The following is a 15,628-nucleotide window of genomic DNA, read 5'->3' on the forward strand; positions in this document are numbered from 1 at the left end:
ATCTGCAAAGAGATCCTTGTTTTTCTGTTTCAAAAGTGAAAACTTTCATTTTCTTTGCAATTCTTCCCATAAGGTCTGCATCCCTGAGTCTTCTCTTTACTGTTGTACATGAAACTGGTGTTGAGCGGGTAGAATTCAATGAAGCTGTCAGCTAGTTCTCAAACTAGAGACTCTGATGTACTTATCCTCTTGTTTAGTTGTACATCTGGCCTTGCACATCTATTTCTGTACTTGTTAGAGCCAGTTGTCCTTTGTCTTTGAAGACTGAAGTGTACACCTTTGTATGAAATCTTCAGTTTTTTTGGCAATTTCAAGCATTGTATAGCCTTCATTCCTCAAAAAAATGATTGACTGAGTTTCTAAAGAAAGCTGCTGCTGCTTTTTTTTTTTTTTTTTTTTTTTGCCATTTTTGACCTAATATTGACCTTAAGACATGCCAGTCTATTGCATACTGTGGCAACTCAAAAACAAACACGAAGACAATGTTAAGCTTCATTTAACGAACCAAATAGCTTTCAGCTGTGTTTGATATAATGGCAAGTGATTTTCTAGTACCAAATTAGCAATTTAGCATGATTACTCAAGGATAAGGTGTTGGAGTGATGGCTGCTGGAAATGGGGCCTGTCTAGATTTGATCAAAAATGACTTTTTTCAAATAGTGATGGTGCTGTTTTTTTACATCAGTAATGTCCTGACTATACTTTGTGATCAGTTGAATGCCACTTTGGTGAATTAAAGTACCAATTTCCTTCCAAAACAGCAAAATCTGTACATTATTACAAACCTTGGCCGCCAGTATATATATATATATTGTGAAATGGGCCTCCGGCAGGAGCAGAGTGAAGGCACTGCTGTGGCAGTGGAGTAGATGAGATAGAATCGTAAAAAAGGTGCTCCTGCGGGAGCAGAGTTAAAGTACTGCTGTGGCAGTGAAGTCAAGTATTTGAGAGCATAGTGAAGCTCCTGTGGAAGCTAGGAGTGGGAGCACTGCTGTGTTTCCATGACTGTGTTTTGGCGGATAGTCCTTTCATCAACATGCGCGCTGCCTCGGCAGCTTTTACTTTCACTGTGTTGATATCCACATGAAATCCTGCTGATGCGATGTACAATATGGAACAGCCTTACTGTGAATGGGAGAACCTATGGCCATGACACTGCATCCGACTGCATTTTTTGTTTTAGTTTGTTGTCAAATACGGGGGTGAATATAATGTTTGCCATCTTTGGTCTCTTTTGGAGGTAATGGAAAGTATTGGAAAGACACCTATAGAGAGAGCAGGAGGAAACCTTCATACAATCCTGAGGAAGGAATTTAAATGGACTCTCGCAGAAACCTGCTGTAAGTAATATTGGTGAAACCCCTGAGGATGATGCAATTGCAAGCATTTCTGTAGAAAATAAAAATTAGTCACATGAATTTGAACCTTAAACCAGAAAACAATAGGTGTTTTCACAAATCTGTGATATAGGAAACAATCTGTGAAAACTTAGATCCATGACAAACTGGCCGCTGGAGAGGGGGCTGCGCTTGCGACGGTAAAGGGAAAACCTCGGACTGCTAATGCTTATTTGAGGGGAAAGCATGCAGACTGCTAATGCTTTTTTGAGGGGGAAAGTATGCGTTCGACATTTAGGGGACATGAGTCTAGAAAAAAGAGAAAACAAATATTAGTGACAAAAGGATGCAGGTGCAGGATTTCAGCCACTGGGACAACACACAAGATAAAATCTTTGTTGCATTAGTGGAGGCTGAGATGGAGAAGCTGAGCTAGAGAAATGTTTTAATTATGATGTTGGGTAGAATCTCTGGATCATCGGAGTATTAATTACATGCACGCAAGGTTGTTTAGTCAAGGGCTGGAGAAACTTCTGTTGCTCAGAAGATACATTTCAGGACATAAAGCAATTCCATAAATTCTGTAATAGAGCACGAGTTCAAAATTCTATAATAATAGCATGCTTTGTAAGCTTTAAAGAGTTAAAGCTTTGTTGGTAGCTGTACATCCTTTATGTACTTTACAAGTATGTTTAGCTCTTTAATAGTGAGAATGTTTTCTCCTAGAATAATGTAGGAAATGGATTACTTGTTTCATGGTTTCGTTATCACATGAAGGCAAGATATTTAATGTCAAGGTTACTATTGTAATCCTGGTTCCCTCAAAGGAGGGAATGAGATGTTACATCAGTTATCGACAGTAGGGGTCGCTCTTGAGCCCCGGATCTCTCTGAATTGTTTTCCATCACGCAAATTTCATTGGCCAATGTCTTTCGAAGTCCCGCCTTCTATGCTTGGCGAGCATATATAAGGTGGGCCCGAAAGACAGCTTCCTCAGGGTATTCAGCTGAAGAGGTGAGAGGATCTCTAAAACCTTTTCAGTGGAAATCAGTATTGTGGCAAGGCTACGTAACGTCTCGTTCCCTCCTTTCAGGGAACCGGGGTTACAATAGTAACCTAGATGTTCCCTTTCAAGTCTGTCACTCAATGTTACGCTGATGATCAACAGTTGGGGTCCCTATAGCACAGTGCCACAATACTGATTTGGCTGTGCTTGCTACAAGAAAATATGTGGTTGAAAATTTGCAGAAGGTTCGCTTCTATACATGAGTGGGGAAGAGTGTGGGACAGTGAGTGACACACCAGTGACACTAAAATATATCTTGCCCGAAAGGAGGCAAGATAATAGTCCGAGGGTAGCCAATTTCTCCACAGAATTCATGTCAGGTGAAGTGAAGAACTGTTTGGAGGGAGGACTGAATTCAGTCCTTTGATTGTGGTTATAAAAGGGGCTGCCAGCGGGAGCATCTTAAACCAATTGGAGGAAGAGTAGAATCTTCCTATGTGGAATCTAGGAGTAACTCACTAGATTAATGTCACCATAATTGTTTTATCAGAATTGGAAAGCAATGAGGTGATAGAAAAAAGGGATCCCTTTTTAAACATGGGAGACAGGAAGGGAAAGCTTCTTGTGTGTAATCTAGGAAAAATTCACTAGACTAGAATTATTACAATTGTTTTTTTCTTAAAAGAAATATAGCTAAGGTAATAATAAAAAAAGGGCTCGCCTGTGGGGGAGCTGCTTTCTTATAACAGATAGAAGAGGCCTTTTCTTATGTGTAGTCCAGGAATAAATCACTAGACTAGGAGCTGCTTTCAGATAGAAGAGATTTTTGTGTCCGGTAGGGAAAGGAGGAAGCAGGAACCGGAATAACAATCAACAAGACTTTAATTATAACATAAACGCTGAACTGAAACAGAACAACACACACACACGAACACTGCTGCATGTCTCTCTCTCTCGCTCTCTGGCATCCCCGGCTCCTCCTTTATCTCTCTCCCGCTGATTGGGTAACTCAGAGCTGGGCGTGCATCCTCACGGACCAGCCATGCCCTCCTCCTCGTCACATACCCCCACCGCCCGATTCAGGCCAGGGAAACCTCCGGGGAAATTTACTCCTCTGCGATGCCGGGCAATGGCACTGGATTTAGCCTCCTGGTGGACAGCAGCAGGCTTCTCCGCATGAACCGCTCCAGTAACATCGAACCAATCCTGTCCTTGGCGTCGTGATCCTCCATCAGCGGCGAGGGCTCTCTGAAGGTGTGTCTTCCTCCTCTCCTGGGTTTTGGCACCAGTGTGGCAGTCAAGCCTCTTGTTCAGTAGGGAAAGGAGGAAGCAGGAACCGGATTAACAATCAACAAGATTTTAATTACAACATAAAACGCTGAACTGAAACATAACAACACACACATGAACACTGCTCTCTCTCTCTCTCTCTCTCTCTCTCTCTCTCTCTCTGGCATCCCCGGTTCATCCTTTATCTCTCTCTCGCTGATTGGGCAACTCAGAGCCAGGTGTGCATCGTCTTGGCCCAGACACACCTTCCTCCTCATCACATACTTCTTATGTGTAGTCTAGAAATAATCGTTAAGGTAATAGTTAAAAAAGGGCTCGTCCATCTTGGGGGAGCAGCTTTCTTATAACAAATAGAAGAGACTTCTTGTGTGTAGTCTAGGAATAAATCACTAGACTAGAATGCTAACAGTACCTGTTTTGCCATTTGTAGGGAAGCAGTTAATGTTGGTAGAAAATGGCTCCCTCTTGGGGAAGCTCTTTACTGATATTACCTAATAAATAGGATTAAATAACGGGATAACTGACTTATCACTGGCTGGCAGTTAACACGTGTTCCTAATGACACACTGTCCAGCAGATACAATGGTGGTGCATAATTTGATATAGGAATGAACTTGCATCAAATGGAGAGAGTCAAAACCTCACAACCAACTCGTTAAGTTGGACAGAATGCATAATAAGAGGTGTTTGCCAAGAGAGAACATTTCTTTTGTGCAGGTGCAGAAGGTGTTAACGTTCTGAAGTGAGTTTAGTGTAACTAGCCAAACTGGTAGTGTACAAAAAGATTGATGCACTAGAGTAGTATTAACTGCTATTGTGCTTAACACCTGAGAGAGAACTTGTTTTACCAAACAGAAAATGATCTTCTATGTGGTTTAAGAGCAAAGCCTTACAAAGACATTCATGTTGTAACTATCCCGAAAGGGGAGTATACAAAATTTTGTGTCACAAGGCACTACTCATCAGTAATGAGAGCCTAGTTCCCCTTCACAAAAAGCATCTGGGAAGACAGGAAGGGAACGTCTAGATTATAAAATCTAGCAAAAGTGTTTGGGGAAGCCCAACCTGCCACTTGGCAGATGTCCGATAAGTATAATCCTTTTGCCCATGCCCAAGAGGAAGCCATGCTTCTTGTGGAGTGGGCTTTAACCCCCACAGGGCATTCCAAGCCCTGTGATTCACATGCCAATTTAATAGCATCTACAATCCAGTAAGACAGCCTCTGTTTAGACACTGCTCTGCCTTTGGACTGGCCTCCAAAGCAACCAAAGAGCTGACTTGACAGCCTAAGCTGGCATGTACACTCAATATAAATGTGCAACACTCACACTGGGCAGAGAGTGTGCCATAAACTTTCTTCTTCCGACTGAGAAGGAGGGGGAGAGAAAGCCTGTAACTCTAACAGGAATTTTCCATTGATAGAGCTTGGAGATCTCCCATGCGCTTCACCAAAACAAGGGCCAGTAGTAATGTGGTCTTTAACGAGAGAGCATGCAATTCTACTGTTTCCAATGGCTCAAATAAAGAGCCATATAGTGCTTTCAGCACCAAGGACGGGTCCCACACTGGTACTGTAATGGGGTGAGAGGGTCTAAGATGTCTCGCACTATGTACAAATTTAGTGACAAGCTGGTGCTTACTTATCATAATGCCGCCAACAATGGCGTGGAATGCCGCAGATGCTGCCACATATGCTTCTATTGTTGATGGGGAGAAACCCACATCCAAGCACTTTTGCAGGAAGAGATGCACCACTTTTACCAAGCAATTTGCTGGGTTTCGTTCTGTTTTTTCATTCTGAGAAAAAAACTCACCAATTTAGTGGGTAGAGGTGTCTGGTAGAAGGGGCTTTGGCTTGTGAGATGGTGTAATGAACTGTGTGTGACAAACCATCTATTTCCCACTTGTTCCGGCTGTGAATGCCAGATCATGCCCTGTGCCTGAGAGAGTAAATCTCTCCTCAACTGAATTTCTCATGGTGGAGATTTCAGTGGTTCCACCAGCTACAGAAACCGAATATGGTTGGGTCATTTTGGCGCAACCCACATTTGTGAGCTAAGGCCTCCGTTTTCCCAACGGAGCCTGGTTCGGTGAGTACCACATCTGTGTGTTTATGTAAAAAATCAACAGGGTTTCATACCAGACTGTAAATGCATGCAATTTTAGGGTGCCAGTTTTCAGAAACCAAGGTTGGTTGGGCCATTTTGGCACAATCCATAGCTTTGCATCCTTACCTCTTCTGATTTCGCACAACATTTTTGTTGAATCACATTTATATGGAGGAAGCACATATTTGCATTCCATCACTCGTGATTTAGAGCTTCTGAACCCATCAGATCCTGACTCACGGGTGAATGCCTTGATGTGAGAGCAGGTCAGCTCCGTGAGTCAGTCGGCTGGCAAAGTCTGAACTGCCTGGACTGATTTAAGGTGTTTTGACACCACTAGTGAAGATGGTGTGTCAAATTCAACACTGGATGCCACAACCTCTTTTCTGGTTTATTTTATATATGTCACCACTGACGTGATGTTCATTTGAATCACACTTCTTTATACTGTAGTTCAGGGGTGCGTTTCCCAAAAGCATTGTTTGCCAACTATGGTAGTAAGTTCCATCATTACCAACATAGTTCAAAGGTTTGGTGTTTCCCGAAAGCTCTTTACATGTTGTGAGAAGCATAGTTCCTTTCATAGTTTGTTGTGTGGACATCTCTAACTTTTATTTCATATATATTTCAGCGTCTTTCATTCTGTCAAGACTTTGATCATGTTTACATGCATTTAAAAAAAGACTTATTCTGAGTTTTGCAGAAAGCCTTTATGAAATGTCATGCAAATGCGAATGCAGCTGTTTAAGCACTTATAAAGCCTGTTAAGAGAAAGCACTTTAACACAAGTGGTTTCTGTTGGAGAACACGGCTTCTTTTTTCATAACGCACAAGTGCCGTTTTTGGCTGCATTCCAAAATGGATAAATCGGCCTCCTTAGTGCACTTGACTGTTTTCCTGTAATGACACTGTTTCCTTTTCTTGTTGCTGCTAGTGCTTGTGTTTGTAGCCTGCTAGCCTGCTTATAATTGCTTATCTTTCTATTTTCAGTGTTTAATCTTTAATCTCTTCCATTTTTTGTCATGCGCATTGTTTTTTCCACTTTTATACTTTTTTACGTGATACAACTACACGCATTTTACCATGCACATCCTCCTTTCCACATTTATCATGATTAAACTGCGTGCTTTACCGCACGCATTTTTACACAAATCATTGCATCAGTCTCAAATCACTTTTGATCAGAAACTACCACAACAAAAATTATGTGAGGGATTCACATTGATCTCAAACCTCCGCTTATCAAAAACCACCTCCACAATAACAACAAACAATTGCAGTAAGTCATGGCATCCGCTCATATTATTGCTTCGTGCATTGCATGCCACATGTTTACTATAGCTTCTTCCGTCAGTGTAGTGAGGGATTAACATGTGATAAATGTAAGGAATTAGTCAGGCTGACAGAGAAAATTAAAGAATTAGAGACACACATCCGAACGCTAGTGGAGTTCAGTGAGAAAGAGAAGCCGATTTCTATTATCATTGTGATTTAAAAAGGAGCCAAACAACTATGTGATAATAAATGGCTTCATATGATCACTATCCTTAAATAAAAAGTTTTTTTGCATGATCAGACAGATTTTCAAAATCAATGCCAACATTTCACAATTTCTGCCAGGGTATGCAAACTTTTGAGCACAACTGTATATCAGCTTGATCAAAGGAGGGACAACACTCTCTTAAACTACATAGAATATGAATTAACCACTAACAAATGCCTTCGTCTGCCAAAATCAAAGAACAATGCATCTAAGTGTATTTCCTCAGTTAATTTGGGATGACTTCAAGGACTTTAACACTAAAATTATAGTTCATACCAAATCGTTTTGTTTAATCATTGACCTACAACACCACAAATAGTTCTAAACATACTGTAAATAACTAATATTGGCATTATATTAATTCATTTTCTCTTATAGCATAATATCATGTACAGCTGATTTGAAACAAGCCCTGTTGTTAAAAGAGCTATACAAATCAATTTTACTTGACTTCATAGGGAGAACAATCATAATAGATCAAACTAACTTTTCAATAAAAAATGGCTTAAAAAGTGAATTCCAAATTACCGTTATTTTGGAGCCTCACATCTTTCAGCCCTCCACTGCTCTCATAGTGGATGGTAAAGTCTTTGAAGGGAATAGGGCATAGGGATGATCTCTTCTGAATAGAATGAGTGTACATGTGCGTTTGTGCTGAAGTGCATCGGGGGAACCACGAAGTCTGATGTAGAGCAAAACACATATGTCTTCAGCTGCTTTCTCGCATTAAACTTATTTCTGGTGTACGTGTAAAATAATTAAATTTTCCCTGAAGTTTTTACTCCACCCCCTGCATAACGTCATTACCGACAGTTCTATGTTGTTGAACCAACATGGTTCGAACGATGGATGTGTGACATAGTTACTACGGTTTCGGGAAACAGTCATGATTAGCTAGTTAATTTCACCAACAATGCATCATATTATGATGGTTAAGCAGTGAGTTACGTCGTTGTTCGGGAAACGCACCCCAGGTCGGAATGACTTCGGAGCCAGAAATACTGCCAGTTACTTTAGGCATTTTATTTGCCATTTTAGTTGTTATGAACTTGTTCGTAGTAATCATACTGTGTTTGGTCTTTCAAACAAGTGCTTCTTTTCAAGTAGACAATGCGGCTAAATGGCAGCGTGGCTTTAGAAGGCACTGATGTCATTTTGTGATATCATGTGTTTCATAGCACTCTTGCTCTGACCCTCATTGAAGGAGTCTTATGTGCAGTGAGCCCAACAGTGTGGCAGCCATCACGAGAGTGCTCTCTGAAATGTTTTCAGAGGAATCATTCTCCCCAACTTGAAGCTTTTCAAGTGATGGTGAATAAATTAACTGCATGCGTCTGCGGACGTGCGCTTGTTGTGCGAGAGAATTCTTCACTGAGTTGACTCTCAACCTCTGTTACTGCAGATGTGCAAGCAAAAAAGTTTTTGTGCTTGCCACTCTAAGCTTTTGACTGCGGTAAAGTTAACGTGAGAGAATTTTTCTCCACCTCGTCTTTTTGAACAGAAACCTGACTAGGGTCTGGTTCAACTGACTAAAGCCCGCGATCGTCCATAAGGCCGCCGTCTTTCTTTGGAATAAAAGGGGTTCTTCACCTCTAAATACAGTATAAGCCTGTGCTGCACTCAATCTTGGAGGACAAGATGCCGTTAAAGGGAGGTGGCTGCCTCGCGCATTGAACTGTGTAACCGTACTTCACAGTTTCCACCTGGAAATGCCTGGTAACGTGTTCAAAGCATTTGTGTGAAGTGCAAGAGGGCACAGAGTCTAGGTTTCTGGCCGAGATTGCGTGGGTTTGTGGCAGAGTGGGGAGGAAAACAGAGCTCTTTTTTTCCAAGTATGTAACTGCATCTCTGGACAACAGCTTCGCAATGCGTACTCTGTTTCATGTTTGCAAGGACACGTGATTTTAACTCTCCCGGCAGTGATTGCTGGTAGAAGAGACATGAACCGAGCCTCCTTCTGGGCTAGGGTTTCCTCTTTTGCCGATCTGACATAGTCAGGAGCACGTTCACTTCTGAAACATACTTGTGAGCCGAGTAGGGTGCACGCCAAGTTTTGGAGAGTTCGGCATACATTCTCGCCTTTCACGCTGCGATAAACACTACATATCGTCTGGGGATATGCCAAATGAAATTGGATCAACCGTCTAATTGAATTGGCATAATCCACGGGTGAAAAACGCTACAAATGGAGAGCAAGAGGCCCGCAAAGCTTGAGGAGACTCCTTGAATTCTCCGTGCTCTGTGTCTGTGCCTCGTGCAACATGCTTCTGTGTTCCACTGAGGAGGTGTTGCGGAAAACTGTAGACATGGCAGCGTTCTTCAAAAAGAATGCCTACCGTCAGCGTAGCATCTTAATGCTCATGCTATATTTTATCATGAGGTTTACCAATCCTTTTTTGTAAATATAAGGATACATTTCGCCAGACACCCAGGGAACAGAAGAGGGCTCTGTCCGCTGAATTCTGTGCATAACTCATAACGAAGGCCGATGGCGTGAGCCACAGAGAGAGATCCATACTCAACTCTGAAGGAGAAGTTCTGAGGAAGCTGTCTTTCGGCCCCCCATATATATTTTTGCAGAGAATAGAAGGCAGGACTTCGAAAGACATCGGCCAATGAAATTGGCGTGATGGAAAACCATTCAGAGAGATCGGGGGCTTAGGAACGACCCCTACTTTCGATCATCACTGTAATGTCGAGTGACCAATTTGAAAGATAACTGGAGTTTCATGCTTGCCTCATTATTGAAAATACTTAATTTAAGTTACTGTATGTGAAAATGTATGAACCATGCTGGGAATTACTGCTTTGGAAACAATAATGTGAGCAACAGAATAAAACTATCTGGGAATAAAATGACCTGCAGCTTTGCACTGCATACGGAAATGCAGGGGAAATGGACTTTGCGATCATTATTGAATGGATTCACTTGTGTGAGGAGTTTTCTCCAGAGCTGTGAGAGAGTGAGCAGGGAAGACAGCTGTGCAGCAGAACTGGATTGAAACCCTGGAATGTGTGGGAATAATATGCCTCCTTAAATTGAAGCTACGATAGGAAAGACAGGTTAGAAAACAACAGTTAAATTGGCAGCCGTCATTGCTGCAAAATATAAAAATAGAGAGCTGCAGCATCTGTTGAATAACATGATTATTTGCGATGGAGGAGCTTATCTGAAGAGGGCAAATACTTTGCAGCAGAGTAGCATCCATGTAACTCGCTGCATGGATCTGTCACGGGTAAGAGGGTGGGACCAAGTTATAAATACCAAGATAAGTTGCGGCTTATATACTCTACAGCCTGCAGGTTGATTGGCAGATTAGATGAGCAAGCTCCTCCCAAACCTTTGTTTTAAGAACTCCATTTAAGCTAGTTACTTTTCATAAGCAAGCACTAGAGGAATGGAAAATAGGTTTTAACAAAATTTTTCCCCAAATTCATGTATATAATGGAATAATCAATATGTGTTATCCAAGACTATATTTAAACAAGACTTTATTTAAAAAAGACTGGCTTAAAAATGGTAATTACTTTTGTATCAGACTTGCTCAACTGAACTAGCTGTTCAGCCAGGGGAATATGAACAACCATGGCAGACTTGTACAGAGGAAAATAAATTTAGATTTGTCTACAAATGTTAAAGCCTAAATTAAAAAACTTGCTAAAAGACACAGAGAACAAAGGAAAACAAGAGTGTACATTGGTGTTGCATTTACAAGGTGGAGGACACACACTCCACCAACAACGAGGAGGTCGCTCTGGCAAATGGGAGCTCCAGTAAAGGGATCGCCACGCAAGTCGCTAATACACTGCCGCCTCCCCCCGTCAACAACAGCAATCTTACATAGAGCGTTAAAATGGTCAGACACGGTGTTGTCGTTACACTTACTAGTTATCAGAAACATCCTACCTCGTGCTCGATCCCGCACACTGCACACCCAACTGTACATTTTATATATACTATATATACTATTTTTTTATTGTATAATGTGTATTCTATATTGTGTGTATTGTATAATGTACATTGTTATTATTTGTATATTGTGTTGTGTGTAATTATGTGTATATTAGATTTTAAATTGTGTTGTGTAAAGCTGAAGTTTATTGTAAATAGGTATATGTCTCATCACTGTCACGACTGCTATGTTGCTCGGAACCGCACCCAAGAATTTCACACACTGTTGCACTTGTGTATATGGTTGTGTGACAATAAAAGTGATTTGATTTTGATTTTGATTTTGCCATTCAATCCGGTGATGTTGTCGGACTACCGGACCCTCTACCATGCTTTCTGTCTGGTGTGGATGTTTATATGGATTTATACAGTAGGCAGTTTAATCACACGTTAAGGATATTTCCCTGCACTAATCAGCCTGAAGCAGCTGTGATAGTTTCCAGAAACCCCGCGAGGGCTCAGGGTAAATGCATAAATACTGCACATGACGTGGGGACAAAGCGCACAGATATATTTCTGCACTGATTTAAAAATGTACACTTAAAAACTGATGGATTCGGCTTGAGTGATAGTCTGTGACAGCTTTGTGAACTTCCACTGTCGTAAAAGTCCCATTCAATAATCTCTCAATAAATTACGCATTAATTAAAAATTAAAATCGCTAATGTAACGACAGGAACGCGGCCCATTGTAATGAAGTAAAAGTACTTTTTTTTTTCATTAGAAATGTACTCGAGTGAGAGTAATAAGTACCCACTTTTAAGCCTACTCTAAAAGTAAATTTTTTTCTTCCTAAAAGTTACTCAAGTTAATGTAATGGAGTAAATGTAGCACATTACTACCCACCTCTGGTAATCACAAATATTATTTATATATAGTGAATAAAACTGGTCCTAAAACTGACCCTTGAGAAACACCCTTCACAACAGGTGACACAGATGAATTGGAGTTGTCTATCTGCACACACTGGGATCTGTCAGAAAGATAACTGGCAAACCAACTAACAGCTTGATTAGCCCAATATGAAGCCTCTTTAAAAAGATGCAGAAATCAACTATCAAAAGCCTTAGATCAAGTTAAATGGCTGTACAAGTCTTGCTATAAATGACTTCAATATTATCACTGGACACATTAGTCCTTATTCACTCTAGCGCCATCTTTGATTTTTAATGGGAATGACAAGGAGGGATAGACTTACAGTCTCTTCAATGGCACAAATGATATAAAGCTGTATAAAGCTTCTAGATCACATTTGATTTTCCACAAATCATGTTGTCTGGAGTTCTTTGTATACTGAATGTTCTTGGTGAGATGTTTTCTCAATGTTTTGTCCGCGGAATGATCCAAAAACACTTTAAACTGCAGTACAGCCCATTGAAGAGACTCAGTATCCCTCACAGCCTCGTTATTATTCCCATTAAAAACCAAAGATGGCGCTAGAGTGAATAAGGTCTGGCAGTCTCTGAGACGATGAGAGATATGTTTGAGTTAACAACATTAAATATCACTCTTGAAAATTAATTAAGATAAATGTCACTTATAATTTTAAAGTGCACCTCTTTGCATTTATGGGTGATAGGAAACAGATTTACTCCTGAGTTCACGTGCTGATGTTCTTTTGTAGCGCTGAAGGATGTAAACTCTTTATAGTTCCTGGATAATATTCTTTTGTTCTAGACATTTTCTTGAAAACTTTGTTAGTGTATTTTTCCCCCTTTAAATGTAATTTATGAGTGTCAAAGTTTCAGATCGTCGTTTGCGCAGGATATAGTCTGCTATGTACAGTAGGTGTCAGTATTAATGTTTTTAAGAGTGAACAATCATGAACCAAGAAGAAGAATCGCGACACGTATTGTGACGTCATAAGGGCTGCGACACGGCTGGTTCTTCAGTCTGTTGAGAGACTTGTGTGGATAAAATCAGTTTTCTTCTCTTGTCCTACATATGGAGATCTAGTTGTGTATAGAAGTGAAGAAACATTGTTTTTCATTTGGATTCTGTCTGTTTAAGGAGGTTTCACTGAAATATGAACAAATAAAAGAAGACACGGTGCTGTAAGTAATGAAATTGGTGAGTTTCACCCCTTCTTTTATTTTCATTTGCCCCCTGTATCAGACGGGTGAAGTGCATGTGATGATATTTCATGTTGTGCACGACAGAGTTATGATGATCATCTCTTAGAAGTCACTAATGAAGTTAAAGTGGAACCATTCACTTGTATTTCTGTAATCGATTCAATTGTGAGTGCATGTTTATATGTAACTATTTAGGAAGGTCCCATCATATCTAGCTGTCTCTGGATGAGAGGAGCACATGGGAAAAGAGATAAAATATAATTATGTGACTTACTCTGAATATCTTAGCTTAGTAGGATAACTGAACTGTACAGAACGTTATTTAAGGTTAACTTAAACCTTATTATCATTGGTTTTGAAAATATAGCCTGTAGTTTTCCATACAAAATAATAATTCAATCATTTTTGTGTGTATGATCTTCCCAAATGATCCTATACGGACTCCATGGAAAATGTATATTAAATGTAGCAAGCAATATACAGTACGCCGCATAAATGAGTACACCCCCTCTGAAACCTAACACATTCAGCTCTTTCTCTTTACAAATAAGACATATTTGGTGTTCATGTTTAATGCAGTGTGGTTTATCAGATACTACTGAAACATGTCAATACTATACAAGAACAAAATGATAAAGGGCCATGCTGCAAAAATGAGTACACCCTCCTGAAAGTTATAATATAAAACTTACTCAAATGTTTTCTGGTGCTAGTTGAGAGACATTGATCAGCAGATTATTACTTTGAACCATCACACTGAAATAGACATAGTTGGTTAAAGTGTAAAAGTGTTACTTATTCCATTAAATCACTCTCAGACTCAGTGCTAACAACAAATGAAGAAAGAAAATGATTTAATTGCACAATAAGGGACAATGGTACAAGATGTAGGGAATAACAGGCCAGTATGAACAATGATGACCAGGAGTCAAAGTTGAGATTCAGTCAGTTGAAAGAGAGAGTTTACTGAAGATAAAGTGCTCCACATTTCCAAAGACAAAAGACAGAAAGAGAAAATGAGTTGATCTAACCTCAAACTTAGATTACACAAGCAACAGTAATAATAATGATAGGCATATGCCAATTAATTGATATCAACTCTTACAGGGGCGTCATGCACCTATTTTTTTTTTTTAGGGGGCACCATGCTCAATTGGATTTGGACTGACAAAATTTAGACAACTGAATAAAGATTTCTGCCACAGACATTCGTTTTAACGTGCAATAATCATTTAATTATCAAAGGTACAAATACATTTTTGGAAGTTCACAATTCATTCAAAATTCTCTTGCTCATAAATCTAAGGGGGCACGTTAGGGGGACTACGTGAATGCAATCATTCAAAAGATTACATTTTTAAACACTAAGTCAGGTTGGTAAGCAGAAATGGGTCAGAGGTGAGTCTTCTCTTTAGATAAACTGGCATCCAGTTCCTTTGACTTAGTCACATGATTCTCAAGACTACAATCCCTGCAGTGACATCATTAGACAGAACAAAACATTTCTCTCAAGGTTCTCACTGGAACACAGGCCTTATCCAGCTGGAACAAACATGACAATAGAACAATACGTCCAAATGCAACAGAGCAAAGTTAGGCAGAAATACACTAATAGTGATGAACTTACTTTGATCAATTAAATAGTTACAACTCGCATGTATATTTGTTCTATGGGAGCCAGGCTCCCCCCATTATTTATATGTAAGATTTTATAATATAACAATGGGAAAGGAAGAAAAAATAAATAGAAACAAACAAAAATATGAAAATAAAAATTACAAAATCAAGTTTTCTTAAACATGGATACAATAAAAATATATAAAGGAAAAAAGGCGATTACAACTGAAATACAGAAGTGGTTAGAGTGATGTATGGTTCATAGGCAAAGTAAGTTATGCTGTGCAAATAGAAAGGATCAAAGGGTTCATGGCAGGTCCATGAAAGGCTCCCATATCTCCAAAAATGTTTTAGTTTTATTTACCAAACTATTATGTTAGCTGCTCCAATTGCAATTTATATTTTATAATTTGTTTAAACAACCTAAAGTTTGGGGGATGTAAATTTTTCCAATTGATCAAAATACAGTTTTTTGAAATATATGAGATAAGTATCATACTTTTAGCTGAGATAGAGTTTGATGTGTCATTTAAGTCTATGCCTAAAAGATATCTTAACGGGGTCATATCGTAGGTTATACCCATGACCATTACAGAAAAATCATGTACAGATTTCCAAAAATGTTGTACGTTCTTACAGTCCCAAAATACATGCAGTATAGTTCCCCTTTGTCTTGCACCTATTACAACAAGAAGAAACA

The 15,628-nt window shown here is 39.7% G+C and overlaps 1 protein-coding gene across 6 annotated transcripts in view; it reads left to right on the forward strand.

Annotated features, from left to right (window-relative positions):
• LOC127440772 (uncharacterized) overlaps positions 1-15,628 on the forward strand; it is an 84,930-nt gene that overhangs the window by 26,696 nt on the left and 42,606 nt on the right. For 3 of the 6 annotated variants that reach the window (XR_007897190.1, XR_007897189.1, XR_007897191.1), the window contains exon 1: positions 13,159-13,306. The gene's annotated coding sequence lies outside the window, so the exon portion shown is untranslated. Of the gene's footprint in view, positions 1-13,158; positions 13,307-15,628 lie in introns of those variants that run through there. The other 3 variants (XM_051697645.1, XM_051697647.1, XM_051697646.1) reach the window with 2 other exon arrangements.

Source organism: Myxocyprinus asiaticus, chromosome 5, assembly GCF_019703515.2.
Source record: "Myxocyprinus asiaticus isolate MX2 ecotype Aquarium Trade chromosome 5, UBuf_Myxa_2, whole genome shotgun sequence".
Lineage (NCBI taxonomy): Eukaryota > Metazoa > Chordata > Actinopteri > Cypriniformes > Catostomidae > Myxocyprinus > Myxocyprinus asiaticus.